The sequence below is a fragment of the Narcine bancroftii genome, chromosome 8 (genome assembly GCF_036971445.1).
Source record: "Narcine bancroftii isolate sNarBan1 chromosome 8, sNarBan1.hap1, whole genome shotgun sequence".
Classification (NCBI taxonomy): domain Eukaryota; kingdom Metazoa; phylum Chordata; class Chondrichthyes; order Torpediniformes; family Narcinidae; genus Narcine; species Narcine bancroftii.
In genome coordinates this window covers 25,399,164-25,419,330 of record NC_091476.1, presented here as the reverse complement: position 1 = coordinate 25,419,330, position 20,167 = coordinate 25,399,164, and the positions used below count along the sequence as shown (strand labels likewise).

The following is a 20,167-nucleotide window of genomic DNA, read 5'->3' as shown; positions in this document are numbered from 1 at the left end:
ATACTAATAACACATCTAAAGGAGACAAATGTCATTTTCCAAATTTGGTAATGAAAACAATATGGTATGGAAATAATTGAAGAGGTTCTTATTAAAAATAAAGATTTTGGAAAAGTTAATTTCAAATTATTTTGAGGTTTTACACTGATCACAAGCTTATTAAGCATTTATAGATATACATTTTATTTCTATGTAAAACCTTTGTTTTTATATGGATGATAACAAGGGAATTATTTTATCACTAATGATAACATTATGCAATATTCAACAGAGAGATCCTTCAGGTTGATTGCTGTGGTCACCCTCATCTATCCACAATGGTAACTTCTGTGGTAGGGATAAAGTCTTCAAACCAAGGTGAGCCATTTGTTGCAGGCAATGTTACAAAATGATCCAGCTGCTTCCTCCGAAACAGTGTAGATATTTATTTTGCATTCTTTGGAAATAAATACATGATTGCTGCATGTAGTAGATGGTTGATTTAATGCCATGCAATGTGCAAAAGTATTGCAGAAACTCAGCAAGTCCTGCAGCTTCTATAGGAAGTAAAAGTAACCGATGTTTTGTGCCTGAGCCATGAGCCATTTGACAAGGGCTGACCTGCCAACATTTGTACCATGAAGACGAACAAGGATTTAAAAGTAAAAACATGATGCTGGAGAAACTTGGCAGGTCAAACAATGTACTTTATATAGAAAAGATAAAGATACAAAACCAACGTTTCAGGCTTGAGCACTCCATTAAGGGTATGGACAAAATGTGGGCAGGCACCCGAACAAAAAGATGGGGGAGGAGCACAGTCCCACAGACAGGAGATAATAGGTGGATAAAGGAGGGAGGGCACACCAGCAAACAAGGGGAGGGGGGGCGATGGCTCTGTGAATAGAAAAGGGATGGGGGGGTAGAGAGACTGAGGAAAGAAGGCAGAGGGATAAGAGAAGCGAGAGGAAGAATGGGGAGGAAGCGTTAATGCCGTCCAACTGGAGAGTCCCAAGATGGAAATTTAGGTGTTACTCATATTATCCTGATGGCGATGTGAGGTTATCACTTTCAGTATCTGTTTCAACAAAATATTTATATGCAAGGGGATGGAATATTCAGCATTTTCTCTCTCTCTCTCTCTCATATATCACATTTCTCTCTCTTTCATATATATATATCACATCACATTTCTCTCTCTCTCCCTCTCTCTCTCTCTCATATATCACATTTCTCTCTCTTTCATATATATATATATAGATCACATCACATTTCTCTCTCTCTCTCTCATATATCACATTTCTCTCTCTTTCATTATATATATATATCACATCACATTTCTCTCTCTCTCCCTCTCTCTCTCTCATATATCACATTTCTCTCTCTTTCATATATATATATATATAGATCACATCACATTTCTCTCTCTCTCCCTCTCTCTCTCTCTCTCATATATCACATTTCTCTCTCTCTCTCTCTCTCTCATATATCACATTTCTCTCTCTTTCATATATATATATCACATCACATTTCTCTCTCTCTCCCTCTCTCTCTCTCTCATATATCACATTTCTCTCTCTTTCATATATATATATATATATAGATCACATCACATTTCTCTCTCTCTCTCTCTCTCACATATATCACATTTCTCTCTCTTTCATATATATATATATATCACATCACATTTCTCTCTCTCTCTCTCACATATATCACATTTCTCTCTCTTTCATATATATATATCACATCACATTTCTCTCTCTCTCCCTCTCTCTCTCTCATATATCACATTTCTCTCTCTTTCATATATATATATATATATAGATCACATCACATTTCTCTCTCTCTCTCTCACATATATCACATTTCTCTCTCTTTCATATATATATAGATCACATTACATTTCTCTCTCTCTCTCTCTCATATATCACATTTCTCTCTCTTTCATATATATATAGATCACATCACATTTCTCTCTCTCTCCCTCTCTCTCTCATATATCACATTTCTCTCTCTTTCATATATATATATAGATCACATCACATTTCTCTCTCTCTCTCTCTCACATATATCACATTTCTCTCTCTTTCATATATATATATAGATCACATCACATTTCTCTCTCTCTCTCTCACATTTATCACATTTCTCTCTCTTTCATATATATATATAGATCACATCACATTTCTCTCTCTCTCTCTCTCTCATATATCACATTTCTCTCTCTTTCATATATATATATATAGATCACATCACATTTCTCTCTCTCTCTCTCTCTCTCTCATATATCACATTTCTCTCTCTTTCATATATATATATATAGATCACATCACATTTCTCTCTCTCTCCCTCTCTCTCTCTCATATATCACATTTCTCTCTTTCATATATATATATAGATCACATCACATTTCTCTCTCTCTCTCCCTCTCTCTCTCACATATATCACATTTCTCTCTCTTTCATATATATATATATATATATATAGATCACATCACATTTCTCTCTCTCTCCCTCTCTCTCTCACATATATCACATTTAGAAACCCCTGTATTCACAGCTTGAGTTGACTATTAGTCTCCCTCAACACAATTACATTTTCCCCCATTCATCATGACTGTTTGTGCCAGCGACTCAGCACTGAGAGGTAGAAATTCCTGAGAACAGAACAATAGCAAGTAAATCTAGCTGGCTTTTCTGCCTCCTACTTAGAGGGGCCATTACACAAGGGTCAAATAATCAGTCTCTTTGGGATAGGTTCTCCACAAGTTAACAAATATTTTATCAGTGGGAGAAGTTGCCAAGCTGAATGGCTTCTTGCACAAGGGTGCGGTCTAAATATTAGCACACATTTCCTGATAGTACGAATAATAAAGCTGAGTGAATTTACTTTATTATTCAGACACCTTGACCTCAAATATTTACTTTATGTGTTGACTAATTTAAAAATGCCCTTTGCATTATTTCCTTTATTAAATGAATGCCATTTTCAATAAGTACTTTAGAATTTCAAACACAAAATAACCACTTAGAGATACGAGTTGCTGCAGGGCAGAGTCTGAGTTAAGTGAAACACAAATGTATGGTGACAATCAGTGGTAGTGACTTGGAATCACATGGAATTTTCAGCTCTCTCAATGGCTCAATGAATAAACACACCCGAGAGGTATAAACATTGGGAAATCCCTGACAGTGCCTCCCAAGATAAGAAGATTGGGGGGGGGGGGGGGGGGGAGGAAATACTGAAGAGTGAGGGAAGTCATCCATATTCTCTTCATGTTGCTGAGCACTTCCCCACAAGTAAATGGTAATGCCAAAGAAGCCACTGCAGAATAGCCCATTGGCAATTACCACCCAGCTTCACAAAAAAATGCTTTGAGTGCGAGTTTTCGTTGTTCCACCATGCAAGTAATCAAAAACGTTTGAAGATGGATAAATAACACTTACGAACCTTGCACAGAGCTTTCCCTGGTGTAGGAAGCGATCAAACTTTTGGGGTTTAGGATTTATTAATTGTTAATTTAATCTCAGGCATGTGATTTTACAGAAGATGCTCAAATAAGTTGCATGATAGTGCATCAGTTGTAGAAGAAAAATTCAAAGCCTAACTAGAATTAAATAATTAAATTAAAGTTCTAATTGTGTTATGACAGTGTAAAACAGAATCTCCATTATTATAAAGATGCCATTTAAGAGAATGCTGTTTTAATGACTCAAAATTTCATTTCTCAATGGGTCGCAGAATGGCACAGCAGAAGCGTGCTGGGCCCATAACACAGGTCAATGGATCGTAACCATCCTTTGCTATTTCCGTTGTTGACAACATCACTTTTTTTTTGTTCGCTTCGGCAGCACATAAACTAAAATTGGAATGATACAGAGGTTAGCATGACCCCCACGCAAGGATGACATGCAGATTTGTGAAATGTTCCATGTTTTGGGCAGCATGGTTGGTGTAGTGGTTAGCGCAACACCTTTACACCGTCAGAAACTGGGACCAGGGTTCAGATCCCACGCTATCTGTAAAGAGTTTGTACATTCTCCCCACGTCTGTGTAGGTTTTCACCAGGGGCTCCGGTTTCCTTCCACCGTTTGAAATATACCGGGGCTGTAGCTTAATTGGGTGGCATGGACTCGTGGGCTGAAATGGCCTGTTATTGTGCTGTATGTATGTCTAAATTTAAATGATCTATTCCTTTGCTTTCTTTACCCAGAATCAATTAATATCCCTTGATATTTCTTAGTCAAGGAAAAAATTATTTTATGCAGGTATTTTAAAAACATTTTTTAAAACCTCAATTGAGCCAAAATGTTTTGGAGACTGCAATTGTTGATTTTTCCCAAACTATTGAAGCCAAATATATGAAACAACTTTTAATAACCGGTGCTAATGAAAGGCTAATAAATAACAATATAATTATTTCTTAATTCTATTCCTTATTAGATGATTCTTTTCTTTCCCTTCTCATGCTTTCATGAATAACTCTTTCAATTAGATCACCTCAGGCCTTACAATTAAGCAATAGTGCTTTATTCAACCTCAAGAATTTATCTCTTTAAACTGCAAATCAAAACGCCATGTCAACTAAATTCATTTTGCTTTGGTCCTCTTCCTCAGCAGAGCATTCGGTTTACATGGAGTTGACTTCTGCATCCTGAATTACCTTCAAATGCAGGGACCTGATTCATGACAGTCTTAATCATCATCTATGAACAAAAATTTTTAAGTGAAGTAAGTATTTTGGTGATAGCTAGTGTGCTACTAAGATGTTCAGAGATCTCCAGAAGTGGTAGATGTAACACTCAGGTTTTGCTGCTATCAATCTAAAATCAAAGACGAGTTTTGTACCTCCAGATATCATTCGCCTACTCATGAATACCATTGCAATAGGAAAAATTACCATAGATAAATGCAATCAATTATAGGAGCCTGAATCGTTTAACCAACAATGACTTGCACATCATAGAACACTGTTGACATCCCTTTCAAAATCCGTGATGATATTTCAGAAGAAATTCAAGGGATGTGAAATGATTTTGGAATATTCTGAAAGGGATGTCTAAGGTGCTATATAAGGTAAGAGACAGGATTGCAATAATGAGCAGATGCGTTACAATAAAGAAAGAGGATTATTTTAACTCCCATCCAAAATATCTTCAAAATTCACTCTCTCAGTTCTGTAAAGGTTCTTGTGTTTTATGATCAATCCACAGAAGTAGGACCTTACGCTACAACCTTCTGACTCGACTCAACCGTGAGAGCTTCCAATTGAAAACTATCAAAATCAAAGTTCGTGGATGCTATTTATACACTATGGGAAATCAAAAATCATGTATTTAATTGTCTTATGAGCAAATATCACAATCAAACATAATGCTAAACAGGAAAGTCTGCAGACACTGGGGTTGCAGTGTGTAAGGTAAAACATCATGAGATGGGAATGTGTAAGGAGTTACCCTGTACAGGGCTGTAACAAGATGTGAATGCATCCTTGTACTTACAAGATAAGAAAGACATTGATGGATTGAGAGGCAGGAAGCTAGCAGGGAAAGGATAGCAATAGTTTTAGTCATTGGACAAGTAATGATATGATGATGTTCTAAGCATGTATCCAAGGGTATAAAAAATCACCATTTTGCTGATAACGGCAGAATGCATTCTCCGACTAACATGGTTAGTCGCAAGTGTTACAATCCGGTAATAAAGAACAAAGAACCCTGATTTCGACTCAGCCTGGTGTTTGTCTCACTCATTCATGAACAAAGCAGACCTAACAATTGCAAAGCCCAAAAATGCTGGAGAGACTCAGCATGTTATGCAAATGGCAACGTCATACCTTGATAAAGGGATCAGGCCTGAAACATTGGTTACCTTTTATCTCCTATAGATGCTGCGTGATGTACTGAGTTTCTCCACCACTTTTGGGCATTGTAATCAAACCTACCATGCCCATTCAGAGTTGGCAAGTTTATCAATGTTAATGAAGCTGGCTCTCATATAGCAATTTTCAAGCAGTTTTCCTTTCAGTTGTCTGCTCCATCCTGAGATATATATAATCCAAAATTATGGTTGAATCAAAATATTAGATTAAAGAAACAACAATGCTTCCTGTGCACTGGGTTGTTTCCAGGCAAAGTTAATTAGTTAATGATTGGAGAATCCTGGACCTTGAATCTCTTTATTCATTCCTTTGACATGGGTCTTAAACAGAACAATGACCTGGCTCTGTGGCGTGTTCTTCTTCATAGTTTATCAGTACATCAAAAAGACCCTTCGTGAATTATCTTAACAACTCAACAACAAAATAAAGATTAAGCTACATATTGAATTAGGTAAATACAAAATGTGAAGGAAGCAAAACAAAAGCCTGTTAAAAGATACAAGATCAATATGAACTATTGACTGGTATATAGCATGGAATATATTTAACTGTTAGATTCGCAAGTGTTTGAATAGCTCAAGGACATTTTGCAGAATGCACCTAAAGGAATTATTTCCCACTGTTCCATAACTTATCCCTATGCCTTAAAAGGGATATGATGAATACATAATTTCTTCAGAACTTTAAAAACATAGATAAGCATTCATTTACTTTTGTGTTGGGACTCCATATATTTATGATATTGTGTTTATGCAACTTAATTATCCTTTCATATTACTTACTTATGCACTGGCTCTTTATTGAGACATTCAGCCATTTTGTGCAAAATAGTATCTCCTAAACATTTTTTCTTTTATGAATCCCTGAACAATAAAGTCTCAGAATTATTGTGGCTCATCAAAATGTGCTAATACACCACATTTTTAACACAAATGATGATGGGCGAGTGCCTTTGCATGATTGATTCCTAATTTGTGGTGTGAGCAGAAATGAGTTGAGGGCGCAAGGTTAACTACTTCCCCTTTCTTTCCATTATTTAGCTTTCCACCCCTATGAAACAACTTTGCCAAAATTTAACATTAAATGCAAATTAATGGCTTTCACCTGTTTCCTGGCTCCTATGAAACCTTTGCAATCAACCCACTATCTTGCTAATCCTACAGAACAGAAAGACCATCTCTGGTGCAACACAAGTTTTTATTTGATTTTTCATTAATTAGTGATGGGACCAGATAAAGATGACTTGCTCAGAAATTGCTCCTATCTTGAGGACTAAACACATTCTAAGAGTTGTATCAATGGGTTGCACTTTGCTTCTCCACCATAGAGTTATTGAGTTATACTGCAAAGGAGCAGTCCCATATCCAGTCTGTCTATTAACATTAATCCTATACTAATCCCATTTTATTCTCCCCATGTTCCCATCAATTTCCACAGATTCTACCACTCACCTGCCTAAGGCGAGCAATTGACAGTGGCCATCTAACCTATCCACCCACCTGTTTGCCAATGTTGGAGGAAACCCACGAGGTTCCAGAGAGAATATGCAAACAAACTCAACACAGTCAGTGTTGAACCCAGGTCACTGAAGCTAACAAAATTAATTTTGGAGGCAGGGTTGAATAGACTGATGTGACTGCATGGCATTTTTAATTTTAACTGGGGATGGGTTTTCAGCCAAATTGTTTTTGGTTTCAATTCAATGATGCTCTAATGGAAAAAGCTTGATGATGGACAAAAAGATCATGTGAGGCTGAGACATTCTTAACATCAACTTTCATAGGTCATGTGATACATGACTATACATGAAATTCAGAAGGGTTACTGGTATTCAGGAAATAGTTCTTCACTTTGAGCATGGGAGTATAGGAATTAAAATCTTTGGAGTTGGCACAGACTGCCCTCCAAATTATTCTTGGATATTTTTCTGTAATAGGAATGTGTTGTTGAGGTATAAAGAAGTCTTTAATACTTCAGCAATGTTATCAAAGCATGACTAAAATGAGCTATTTAAACACCAGAGAGATAAGCACTTTACAAGAACTAAGTGCTACACACTTGACTGTATGGATCAGCATTGCCCAACACTTAAGGCTTATCAGAACATAAAGCAAACTGAACTCGATAAATAAGTATCGAATGAGGGAAAAATAAACTTGTTTTTTTTCTTTCTATTTGTTAGGCTTGTAATGAATTAGAATAGCTTGTCAAACTAGTTTGAGTGGGCACTTCAGATTCTGTGCAATTTGATTTCAGTAATGCATGTGCCCATTTATTTAAAAATTTATCAAACAATACGTTACAATGGAATCTCAGTGCAAGATGGTCTAGTTAAAATTATTTTACAATCAAAATCTAAAAGTAAGGGTTCCAAATTATTCAAAATCTCACTAAGGACAGGTGTACTCCCAATTCCAAGCGCCACTGCATGTGGTGTTGTGGAACCCATGCTGTATTTGTTAATGTAAACTCTGTAATTAGCTGAAAGTCATTGTTGTAGACGTTCTTACTTCCCCAGTGGGAGTGAATGCAAGGTTATTAGTTTGTGTAAAAACCTGCTGCACTCTATGTGTCATTAAATACATATTTGCCAGATGACATGTCCAGACCGCTCTCAAAAGCATTGAGAGAAATCCTGCTGCAGTGGCTGGTGATCTTCAAGGGAATTACCAGCGCTCATCTGCTTCACAAAAGTAAATACAGGGTCCACAGTGTGTCTGAAAGATGCTGTCACATTTCTCATTGGAAGACCACAGTCAGTACAAATTAGAAACAACGTCTCCTCCTCCCTGATTATCAACACAGGCGCACCCCAAAGATGCATACTTAACCCACTGCTATCTACAAGTTTGCTGATGACATCACAGTTGTTGGCAGAATCACAAACAGTAATGAGGAAGCGAACAGGAGGGAGATGGATCAGCTCGTTGAATGGTACAACAACACAACCTTTCACTCAACATTAGCAAAACCAAGGAAATGAATGTGGATTTCAGAAAAGAGTCAGGGGAACACGACCCAGTTTTAAAAGGAGGGGCTTGGTTCTGTCATCAGCTTTGATGGTGTTTAGGGCTGATTGCTAAGGCTTGGGGTAATAGGTTGGTCATCAGTCTTAAGAAATCATTTATGTTCCTTTCATTTCTAACCAGTGACTTCACTGCAGCAGCAGGAATGTGCACAGCTCCTATTAAATTCAATGAGAATTTTATTGGCTCTTCGGAGATGTGACTGTTTAATTATGGGGAGTAGAAAGCTTGATTTCATGGTATTAAATTAAACAAGAATGCTCTTGTTCCTCCATCATAGCTATTGAATTAAGTCATTTATTTTCAAGAGGCACTTACCGGGCAAAAAATGTGACTATAACACTTAGTATGACTGCTGGTCTCTTGCTCCCCTTTCTGCCAAATACCAAGTTCTTCTCCATCTCTCCTCACCCCCTCTCTGCAACATCAAGGTTGTTCTCTTATCCTTTAGCCCTTCTACAGATCTGTGGATGATGTTCTTGAGAACAAGACCTCAGGAAGAGAGTATTTGGAGCATATTTCTCACCCAAAGCTCTGGGCAATGGCGGCTGTTTTCTGTGGAGGACTGATGACCCTAGTGGTTATTGCTGCATTGTTCCAGGTAACCCAGCGGGATTCATTGGTAAAAGTAGATGAGAAATTCAAATCTGTCCAGGAAATTACAGGCGTATCGTGTGCTTTGAAAATTTCAGAGATTTTAGTGCAGATAAAGACAGCCGTTCAGAATGCAACCTACTCTGAAGTTTGTGGTTGACACTTTGAATCAAAATCAAAGATACAACTTTTATGTGAAACTATTTGGGAAGATCAATTATGAGGTAGATTCTCACAAAAGCTCGACTAAAGGGTTTGTTGTAAGGTTTATACATATGCTTAAACTTGATTGGCACCTCTTAAATTTGTGTTATTGAGACAGTATGCAAGAGTTGACCTGTTTTATTTACCAGCCTATTGGCAGTAAATTTAGAAATGCCACATCCTGAAGTAGCCACGCAGGGAACTAACCTTTCTATCATACCCTCTGCCTGTGCAGAGCTTGCAGAGAAATTCGTTATTTCTGGTTCGAGCTCTGGATCTGAAGGATTGCATAAGGAAATACCCAGGATGAGGATGGAAGTGACTGATGAATAAAAGGTTCAGGCCAAAGGTTGGATACCCTTGGATAATTGAAGTCAGATCAATAGTTAGGAGGAGGTATGATCAACTTTTGATGAGAGTAAGAATACAAGATGTGTAATTGGTGGTGATTGGAGTGACATTGAGCATTGGTGGTGTGCTGAGTGGTCATATCAAAACATCAATGCATTGATGTGGAGCCCAAATAACAGCAAGTAGTTTAAAGTGAAACTAAACAGAGATTAAAGCAGCATGGCTAGCTTAGTGGTTATCCGAGCACAATGCAACTACAGCAGCAGCGACCTGGGTTCTAACCCAGTGCTGTTTGCATTGAATTTGTACTATTTTCCTATTTCTCCAATGGGCTTCCTCTGGGTGTTCCGGTTTCCCATCATTCTTCAAAACCCATGGAGGTTGTTGGTTAATTGCGGAATTTGGTCTACATGGGCTGAATTATGATTCAATTTCTGGGACATAACTCAAACAAAGCAATAGAAATTATTAAGTCACAGTTGTCTGTTTCAATCAAGAAGCTCAGGTGTTTTGTCTAGTCCAACAATACAGTAGCGCCACGAGAGTGGACTCTGGGGAAGCCTGCATACATTTTTTTTTGCAAAGGCTGTTCTGAACCATGAATATGGAGCTAATCGCCACTTTTTTTTAGATCAAGTAGTTTAATATAATCATGGGGGAAAAAAAAACCATACTTTTGTGACCATCAGAATCACCAGGATTGTCATAAGTACAAAGAACTCTTTAGTTCTTTGTCTGAATTCTAAAAGAAGGCTGTAGCAATTGTGCAAATTGATCATTTCAACATTTATAGAATTCTATATGCAAAGCAATATTTATTTCTCCTACTCAAATGAATACACTTTTTTGAAAAATGGGATGGCCTTTAATGTCACTGTTCAAATTCACAGTGCTGGAATCTCTGGTTTATGTACAGATTGTAGTAAAAACACAGATATGCTGGAAGAACTCAGCCAGTCTGTGTCCCTCCAGCATTTCCATGTGTTTTTACAGGGTTTACTACTGAGATCTTTCAATGCACCTGCATTATTGATGGTCAAAGGCTCTTGGCCAAGTGAGATTTGGGGAAAGCTTTCTGGCACATTGTCAGTGGAATAGACAAATTCTGACTTTGTATTTTCTAGGATCATTAAATCTAATTTAGGTGCAACTCTGACAACATCCTTCCCTCTTCACTGCACTCACCTCAGGAGGGAAGAAAATGCTGCCATTAATTTAGAAAAACCATTCAGAAACCTCTCTGACTTCCTCAGATAATCACAGAAAGCTTTGAGGTTCTCTAATAATTGAGTATCCTAGATCAAAATGGTAACTCTATATAATTGCAAATGATTTCTTCCAACATTTCATGAGTGCCAACAAAACCTGTGTGGCCTTCATTTTTCTTGAGTGAGGACTTCAAGGTCCACTGGAGTTTTGGCAGGTTTTGTGAGTTATTGGCATGTGGGACAAAGCTACAATTAAAAGTAAGGGATTTGCAAATATCAAATTGAATGATCCAATCAATAGTAAGTGACCATAGGTCTGGGGTTACTTCACAATCTTACTCTTTTTAATACTACATTGTATTATTAGCTGTAAAGAATCAAGTGAGCTTCATTCGTAACATCATTTATAAATATTTCAGATCTCAAACATAGCTTTTTTAAAGTCTATTGCTTAATTAATAGAGTCCCTCAATTTTTTGGTCTGTCAAAGCAATAATTTCCCCAAGAAAAAACGACTATAAAATTAGCCAATAAGAGGTTTAAAACACCTTTGGAATTGTTCACATCCTGAAGATGTTCTGAAACCGGGTCTGTACATTTCCCAATGGGAACTGAGGAAATCCATTGTTGTTACTGAGTCTTTGTTCACCAGGAAGAACATCAGAAGTGTTTAAAAGGATCATCCACATGAAAAATTGTCAAGGAAAAGGTGGAGGTGGGGCAGGTTCATCAGTGAATGACGCCACCACCCAGTCCCCAAACCTGCATCCCCATGAGCCACAGCACAGCAATGGACAACCTCAGTGTGTCTTTCTATCTTCCTGTCCCTCTTTTCCATCCCCTTTTGGCATTTCAGGGCTTTATCTTAGAATTATTATAATTTATACAATTGCAGTAATTTTATTTTGAATCTCTAGTTGAAGTTAGGAATCTGATTTTGTTCATAAGCGAGTCATCTAGGATTCCACTGCACTAAAGTGACATTAAAACAATTGTAAGTTGGGACAGATTATGAATAACAAATTGTGTACTTAAAGAAACAAACATGAAGACAATTATAACATTTAGTGCCACCACTATTAACGTATTGTAGCACTACCTATTACCTATTAATAATATTTTAATTGCAGCTGATACTCTTTGAACAGAACATTGTTGCCTTTATTGGATTGAACTAGAATGGGATAATTATGAAGTCCAATCTAAGGGGAAAAGCTTTGCAAAAAAAAATCCTCCATTGTCTCTTGGGGTCATGCTCTATCAATGTGATTAAGAGTTATTCACTCTCTTCAGGAGGCTTCATTAAAGCTTCATTAGGTGCTTACAAAGCCATTATGAGCCTCCATTCATTTGGGAATCCCTTGGACTGATTAGACTTTGTTTCTTTTGACAGGTCTGTTGATAATAACTCCCCACCACAGTTAACTCTAGCATTGTACCCACCATAAAAAGACAGAAACAAAAACCTGAGGAATTTGATTATTACCTCCATAATTAATGGTTCTTCAGCTAATGAATTTAGTATACAGAATTACAATAATTCTTGAGCTCAGAATTTTCCACTTCTATATATCAAAGATTACATGTGCATTGTTTAAAGGAAATGTGGCAATACCCTTTCACCTCGAACTAAATGCAGGTAGCAATTGGGAAAACTGTTGTTAAAGTTATAAATGTTCCCAATTCTCCCATGCAGTTTACATTTTCAGGATTATGGACCACTTATAATGAGAGTCAAAAATTCCACCAAGGACATGGTCAAGCTTCAGAAATTTCTTGTTTTTATAATTTATCTTCTATTTCACCAACTAATAAAATTTTCCAGTATACTAAATGAGTCTTGTCTTCATCTTATTGCTTACATACACTTTCTTTAGCATTTAGGCATGTGCCTCAGCCTGAACAAATGTGATTGCGATATTTATAGTGACTAATCTTGTAACTGGAGAATGCTGAAATTAATAATCATTAGTAGAAATATAATACTCTTGTTTATATAGTCACCTAATGAGGTAAAATTCAACTTGCATCTGAAACTATTCAGCACAAATCCCAAGCCATTTTGGAAGCTGGTATGGTTGGCATGGTAATGGAAGCTCGATCACTAGTTTTGAGGACTTTACCTAAAAAGAGCAAGTGTTATACTTTTCTACCCATACTGAAGGCTTCGTATGTAAATGATAATGCTGAGTCATAGAGATCTTGCAAAGGATCTTTCTTGGTATGTAGAAGGAATGGGAGATGAAGCCTGGGAGGCAAGCCCTTGTTGCTACAGTAAAAAGGGTCAGGATGAGGAGGGGGGAAAAAAGAACCTTTCATCCACATCCACCACCTTGTAATAAAAGGTCTTCTTTCTCATCTGGACCTTCTCAACTGGGATTCTCAGTGCCACATCCAAAAACCTAAGCTTCCTCTCCTGCAGTCCCTCAAAAACCTTTCAACCTTCTGCTGTGTGCATTATTCACCTTGAACTGAAATGATATGCAGAGGAAATATACCCGACTCTCCAAACCAGTATTACATCGACAGGTGTTTGTTTCGGCATCACCAATCCGATCTTATTTTTGGTCATCTCGATCGGTCTCAAATTTGAAAGTTAAAAATAGTTTTAATTAACACAGTTTATTTCATGCTTTCAGAAAATCACTGTTTTAAAACTGAAATGCTCAATTCTACTAGTTCCTGAAAAGAGAAAACCAAGGCATTGAATTTTCTTTATAAAATCTAATTTAAAAATCTTTATTATTGTTCATTGCTAATTTAGTCTAGGCAATTTTGTTTTGCAGGCCTAGTTAACAATTAATTGTAAATTAGCTGCTGATAGAATTCAGTTTGTAGAAAACAAATTGGGGAGTGTATAAAGTGCCCATTATACTTCCTCTGCTTTTTTTAAAGCTCTTGATGCTTCTGTTTATTAGGTGATGAAGGTGAGAAATTACAATCCTTTTCAGATTCTGCTTTGAAGTGTACATCTTTCCCCTCATTCTTCTCCATTTTTAAAAATAGAATACAAGTGCATCTGTTCTCACCATAGATACTGACTGACCTTTCGTCATGCATCCTACATTCTGCTTTTGTTTTATCTTCATTTATCTGCAGGGTGTTATACAAGAAGTGACTTCCTAATTTCAAAGGTATAAACTTATGTCTGCCAGTCTTGTACTCAAAGTTTGTATTTAGGGTTAACTGTGCAGAAATTCTTCCCATTAAAATCTCTAATTTCACTATGTTTTACAACAAACAGAACACTGTGTGATCAATGGAAATTGAACACATCTAACGTTTCCAAAGAGGGATTTGTTTTCTTTTCAATTCCCCATGACAAATGCAAAGTTAAGTTGTTTCTCCAAATTTGCTCTAATACTACTCTATTAAGAATTCCCACTTTCTATTTCTGGGACAGTATCGGATTGGAATATGAGGTTCTGTGAAAGTAATTTCTAGACAATGCATCAACGATTCATTAGATTGCTTCATAACTTGAGATCAGTGTTTCATTCAGCATTTTGGCTTTGACAATATCTGATCAAGAAGAACGTAACGCACCAGGACATGTCTCAACAGAATAAAACGTGAGGTAATCAGTGCCTCTATTCCCAGGTGAGTCAGAATTTCCACAAAGCTCAACAGTTTCTTTTTACCTGTGTCAATAGTTCACTGACATTGCAGCATTGCCTGAAATAACATGAATGAGGCAAGATGAAAATCTGGTTTAGCAGGTTTCTGAAATTTGTCTCAGTTCTCAACATCTCTCTGAAGAAAGAAGTTCTGGTCTGATTGTCAGGCGGTATTTTCTGTTTTAATTAAAATAAACTGCTGGACCTTTTGCAGTGAAGCTTGCCAGCTTGTCTTGCATGGTATGAGATAATGGCATCAGACTAAAGGGAACTTGATTATTACTCCAGGACTGAAACCGCAACCTGAAACTGGCTGTTCATTTAAATCAGTTCCAGGTAATGCAACTATTTTCCACAAATGCCTTCCCCTCTTTTATCCATTCTGCCATAAGTGGAGTTAAGATAGTTTCTCCTTTTGTCCTGCACATCAGTCATTTGAACTGAAAGATGATAGTAAAGTGAGTTAATATGCTAGCCTGACTGAAATAGATTACAGCACAGTACAGGCCCTTTGGCCCATGATGTGTGCCAAGTTACACTTGCCTAAATTAAAAGTGTAATTATCATAACAGGTTAAAATTCCAGGAACATGCTGGCTAACAAAACTATGACATTAGTGTCCCCAAATGGATTGAAGTAGTTAAAAAAAGGTTTATCACCAACACAATTTCAACTTAGGATAATTAGTGATGAGCCATAAATATAATCTCATAGACATTGTTTACATCCTGAAACAAAACAAATAAAGTCTGAAATGATGCAGTGCATTCTTAGAATAAAATACGAAAGTCTGCCGATGCTGGGGTCAAGTGGGATATTAGTTACCCTTTATTTCCTATGGAGGCTGCATGACCTCCAACATATTTGTTATTGCAAAGGGCATTCTTAATCAAGATACATAGAAATCAAATTAACCAGGTGGATGAGTTGATTCATTATCCCTGTCTTTTTTGTGCTATCTGATTGGTGGGACTGCTGACAGGAAAATATCATGGTCAGTTTTTGGCTTTGCTTTTCCAATTTGACTGCTAGTCAGGCAATCAATGTGGCTTATAGTAAGCAAGCAAAAGAAAACCCACATCCTCTTTCCACTAGGAAATGGCCAAGTCTTACATAGGCACAACTCCAACTTTGTCTCTGACACACATCCTACTGAATTAGATATTCTTCTATGCCTTAATTCCTTGTTTCCTGGTCAGAATGCACAAAACATTGTACTCTTTGTCACAAGCACTGGAGTACAAGTTGCCCAGCACCCTTTCAAATAACAGCTAAGGGCAATCATAAACCACTGGATCCACAGGTATATACAATTAATGCAAGAAGAGTTTCTCCTTGCAGTAGAGTTTGTTCTGCAGCTGGTTATTTTAGCATGCAACAGTCATCCAAGAACCAATCAAATCAATGTTCCAAATCCTATTTATATATTCAGCCCTGATCAAACGTATGCAGATATCAAATAAAGAGCATGAGAGAATAGCTTTAATTACTTTTCATGTTTTCTGCAGATGTTGATACTAAATAGTTATTGGCCTTGATGGTCAGGTTCAGACTGCACTACGATAATGTGAGTGGTTATGTTCTTGAACAACTGAACAAGGCCAATAGTGAAGCAGCAATGGAGAATTATTATTGCTGATGGTGTGAGAGAGGACAGTTGAACCATTCTCCATGAAATTCCTCTTGTAATGAATCTGAATCGTTAATTTGTTTTAGATTAGATTGTTAGAGTGCTGAAGTATTTTCAAAGCCTCTTTAAACATTGAAGTTGGATAGTAAATAGCTAACTTTCCATGCTAACAATCACAGTGTATCCCTGGAATATGTGCTCTCCCTCAGAACCTCTGTGCTGTTTTGAATACTGAAATCTCTTCCACCAGATGCTGCTTGATAGTTGGATCTGGCTACCACATTTCCACCAGAAAGGATGGGACTTTGGCCTTTCCATAAAGCTGTGTACAGGTGGGGGAAGGTGTTTGTTTACATTTTGTGTAGGGATTAGTTTAAAAAATTAGTATTGAATAAATTCATTGGTTTAAAAGCTATAAAGTCATCAGAACCCAATGATCCTAATTCCAGCACTTTGATAAGTGTGGTTATAAGAATAGTGAATTGATTATTCTAGAATAATCCTGTAGACTGAATGGAAAAAAAATATACACATTACTTGAAATGAGGAAGAAAAGCAGATCAAGGAAGTGTAGACCAGTTAAACTGACTTCAGAAGTAAGAAAAATGTTCAATGCTATTGTTAAATAATTGATACAAGGGCAGTTAGAAAATAAGGATTGGATACGACAGAAAATGTGGATGAGTGCAAGGTCATACACAACAGAATGACCAAGTAGATTTGAAGTGGTGAGAGAATAAATTGGGTTGGTGTTCAGAGGAACCTGAGTTTTTGTGTTCAGAAGTCACTGAAAGATAACATACAAGTACAGGAAGCATTGAGGAAGGCAAATGTATGTTGGTCTTCATGACCAAACGATTTGAGTACAAGAGTAAAGACATCTTACTCCAATTTCACATCACCCTGGCGAGGTCACATCTGGAGCAATTTGCACAGTTCCACTTGGCCTACTTGTGAATGAGAAACTGGAGTGAAAGTTTGCATATTGATTCTAGGATAGTGGATTTGTTGGACAAAGAGAGGTTAAGTAAACTGAACTGGCACTCTTGAGTTTACAAGTGTGAGAGACAATCTCAGTGAAGTGTACAGAATTCTTACAGAGCAGGAAAATTGTTTCCCTTGTCTACAACTAGGGGTCACTGTATCAAAATTTATTCCATTCGGGCCAAGCTGAGGCAAAATGCCTTTAACCTGGGAGTCGTGAATCCTTAATCTTCTCTAGCAGAGGGATTAATGAATGTTCAATTTCTAAGTATTTTTTAAAAAAAAGATCCATAGGTTCCCTTTGAACCTATGGGCATGGGAAAAGATGTCATTATATTAATAATGAAACATGCACAAGAATCTGAATGGGATATTCCTGCTTATATTTCCTATCCTCTTATCATATACATGATCTCAGGCTCCTACTACAGACTCAGCCTACTGAAGGCTTCTTCAGAGTTCTTGAGCAGAACAGCAATTTATGAGGTGCTGTCATTTTATAATCACCACTTGTTGAGCTTCAGTGGTACCAGTGATTCCAAGAATGGCATCATGGATGTTGGGCAATCTGCTAAACAGAGCAGCTATTGATGAGTGGATATCCATTTATGATCTTGAACAAGAATTCAAAACTTGTGCACAACCTCTTCCAGATCAACCTGGGATGGATTACTCACACATCACAATTTTTGTGTGACCCACTTATTTCTTCATTGGACAGCATAATTTTATTTACATCATGACATTAGATAAGTGGATGAAACTTCTGAAGTTCTTGAATTCAACCAAATTTTCTTGGCTCACAATCTTTGGAAATCAGTAAGAGTTTGGTTTCAACTGTAGGACTTGGATGTGGATATAATGTACACTGGACACAATATCACATGAATGGATTGAAGTTCCATTTGCCAAGGTTCACAAGTCCAGAAATACCTTTGCCTCAGGAAAAGTACCTTGTGTGGTGCCTGGTGATCATGGTATGGCATGTATGAGGGTCTGAAGCTGCAACACATTCTAGCGTTAATGAGGCCACAAGCAATAGGATGGGCATTCTATTGTGGTGTCAACAAAGGAAAAGGACTGGGTGTGACCGCAGAGGGTTGCTGAGGGAAATGGTACGTGGCTTCAGTGGGAATTGGTTGACAGTTGGAAATCAAAAGAGTAAAAATTGGTTTAGGGTATGGTGTGAGATAGCAAATTGGCTGAGGGAAGGATGGGAAATCAAGAGACACCCATATGAGAATTTATCCAAATGTTGTTGAGGTTTTACTTTCTTGGTTGAGATATGCAGTCAACTGCCCTTTAAATATCAGAAGAGTGCTTGCAGTGAAGACATTCTTCTGTGTGAGTGCACAAGGCATCCACGTGTGAGAAAATTTTGTGAAGTTGTGCTGAGGCATGCACTGTTGAATTTCTGGATTCTACTCCAAATATCTCACTTCTCCAATACATCATACATAGAGAAGCAAAACAGTGAGCTTCAGTTCGAAGATGGAACATGCAATAAAAGTTGTTTTCCCATCAGCTTGCTTCCCTTACCTCTAACGTTATCACAACAAGTCTGAGGACATACATTTACTGCACAAGTAGTAGGCTTGTTCAAAAACATTTCTGTTTCCACACCATTACAGAACGGGTTTCTGAAATTTTACCATGTTACCCATTTCTCCCTGAGCCTAGCAAATAAAATATTTAATTTTCCAAAACACAATGGTATCCATTCTGCAAACTTTAAGATCTTCTAACATTTTGGTGTTTTATTAAGCAAATTGTTTCCCACCAATTATCTATATTCACGTTAAATTTATTTTGAAGCCTGATTGCATTCATATTTCGATGATACAGTATTTTTTGACAATGAAACTAGGTTTCAAAAGCAGGTTCTGAGATCTACTTATGTCAGTTATGCTTGTTAGGATTTAAATGGTGTGTAAGTGGGTGGCCTTGTTTATCTAACGTAGGAAAGCAAGATAGGACATGCGAACTCTGAGTGCAGATGCAGTCAAAGGATTGTGTCCTGATTTAATACTAATGAAAACACTCCTGAACAAAACTGTGTAGTTACAATGCTGTTTTATAAATGATCTTTCGGTACAGCAGGAATTGGATTTTGGCTTCTATAACAATGAGAAGAAGGTCACCTTGCCTTGACCATTGAAAGGCTATCGATCCAATTTTAAACAAAGACAACAAAACAATTTCCATTTTGCAATACTGATCTCCATAAGTTTACTGTAATATTGATAAGGATATGCGCAGACAGTTTATCTTTTGACATCTATTTCCTTCTCACAAAGCTATTTTTACAGTTAGAAAACTCAGTAAAGAAACAACAGAACAAAATAGAAAACAAGATGTTAGATATACCAGAGGCATTGAGTAATCTTTGTCTTGGACCTTTATAAACTTGAAAAGGAAGGAATGACCAAGGGAGATTAAGAGTTAGTTTTTAAACAAAGGAAAAAGAGAAAAGAGAAACAAAGGAAAGGATAAATGCAAAAGACAAATAATTTAGAGATTAGAAGGAACTAGAGAACTTGTCCAGAATTTAGAATTACATAGCTAAGTAGTACATTCAATCTGTTTTAAGCAATATGATATCTGAATCCACCAGCCAAAAACCATTTGTTTAGAAAATTTGCTGCTTGGTTTCTGACACTAAAGGATTGTTACAAAATAGTTCTAAAAGGTCT

At 37.0% G+C, this 20,167-nt stretch overlaps 1 protein-coding gene and 1 non-coding gene across 2 annotated transcripts in view; one reads left to right on the top strand and one right to left on the bottom strand.

The window, feature by feature from the left end:
* Positions 1-20,167, bottom strand: part of klf5l (Kruppel like factor 5 like) — a 49,530-nt gene that overhangs the window by 2,537 nt on the left and 26,826 nt on the right. The gene's annotated exons all lie outside the window — the stretch shown is intronic.
* LOC138742177 (U6 spliceosomal RNA) lies at positions 3,817-3,918 on the top strand. The gene has a single exon (XR_011343968.1). It is a non-coding gene; the product is annotated as a U6 spliceosomal RNA (small nuclear RNA).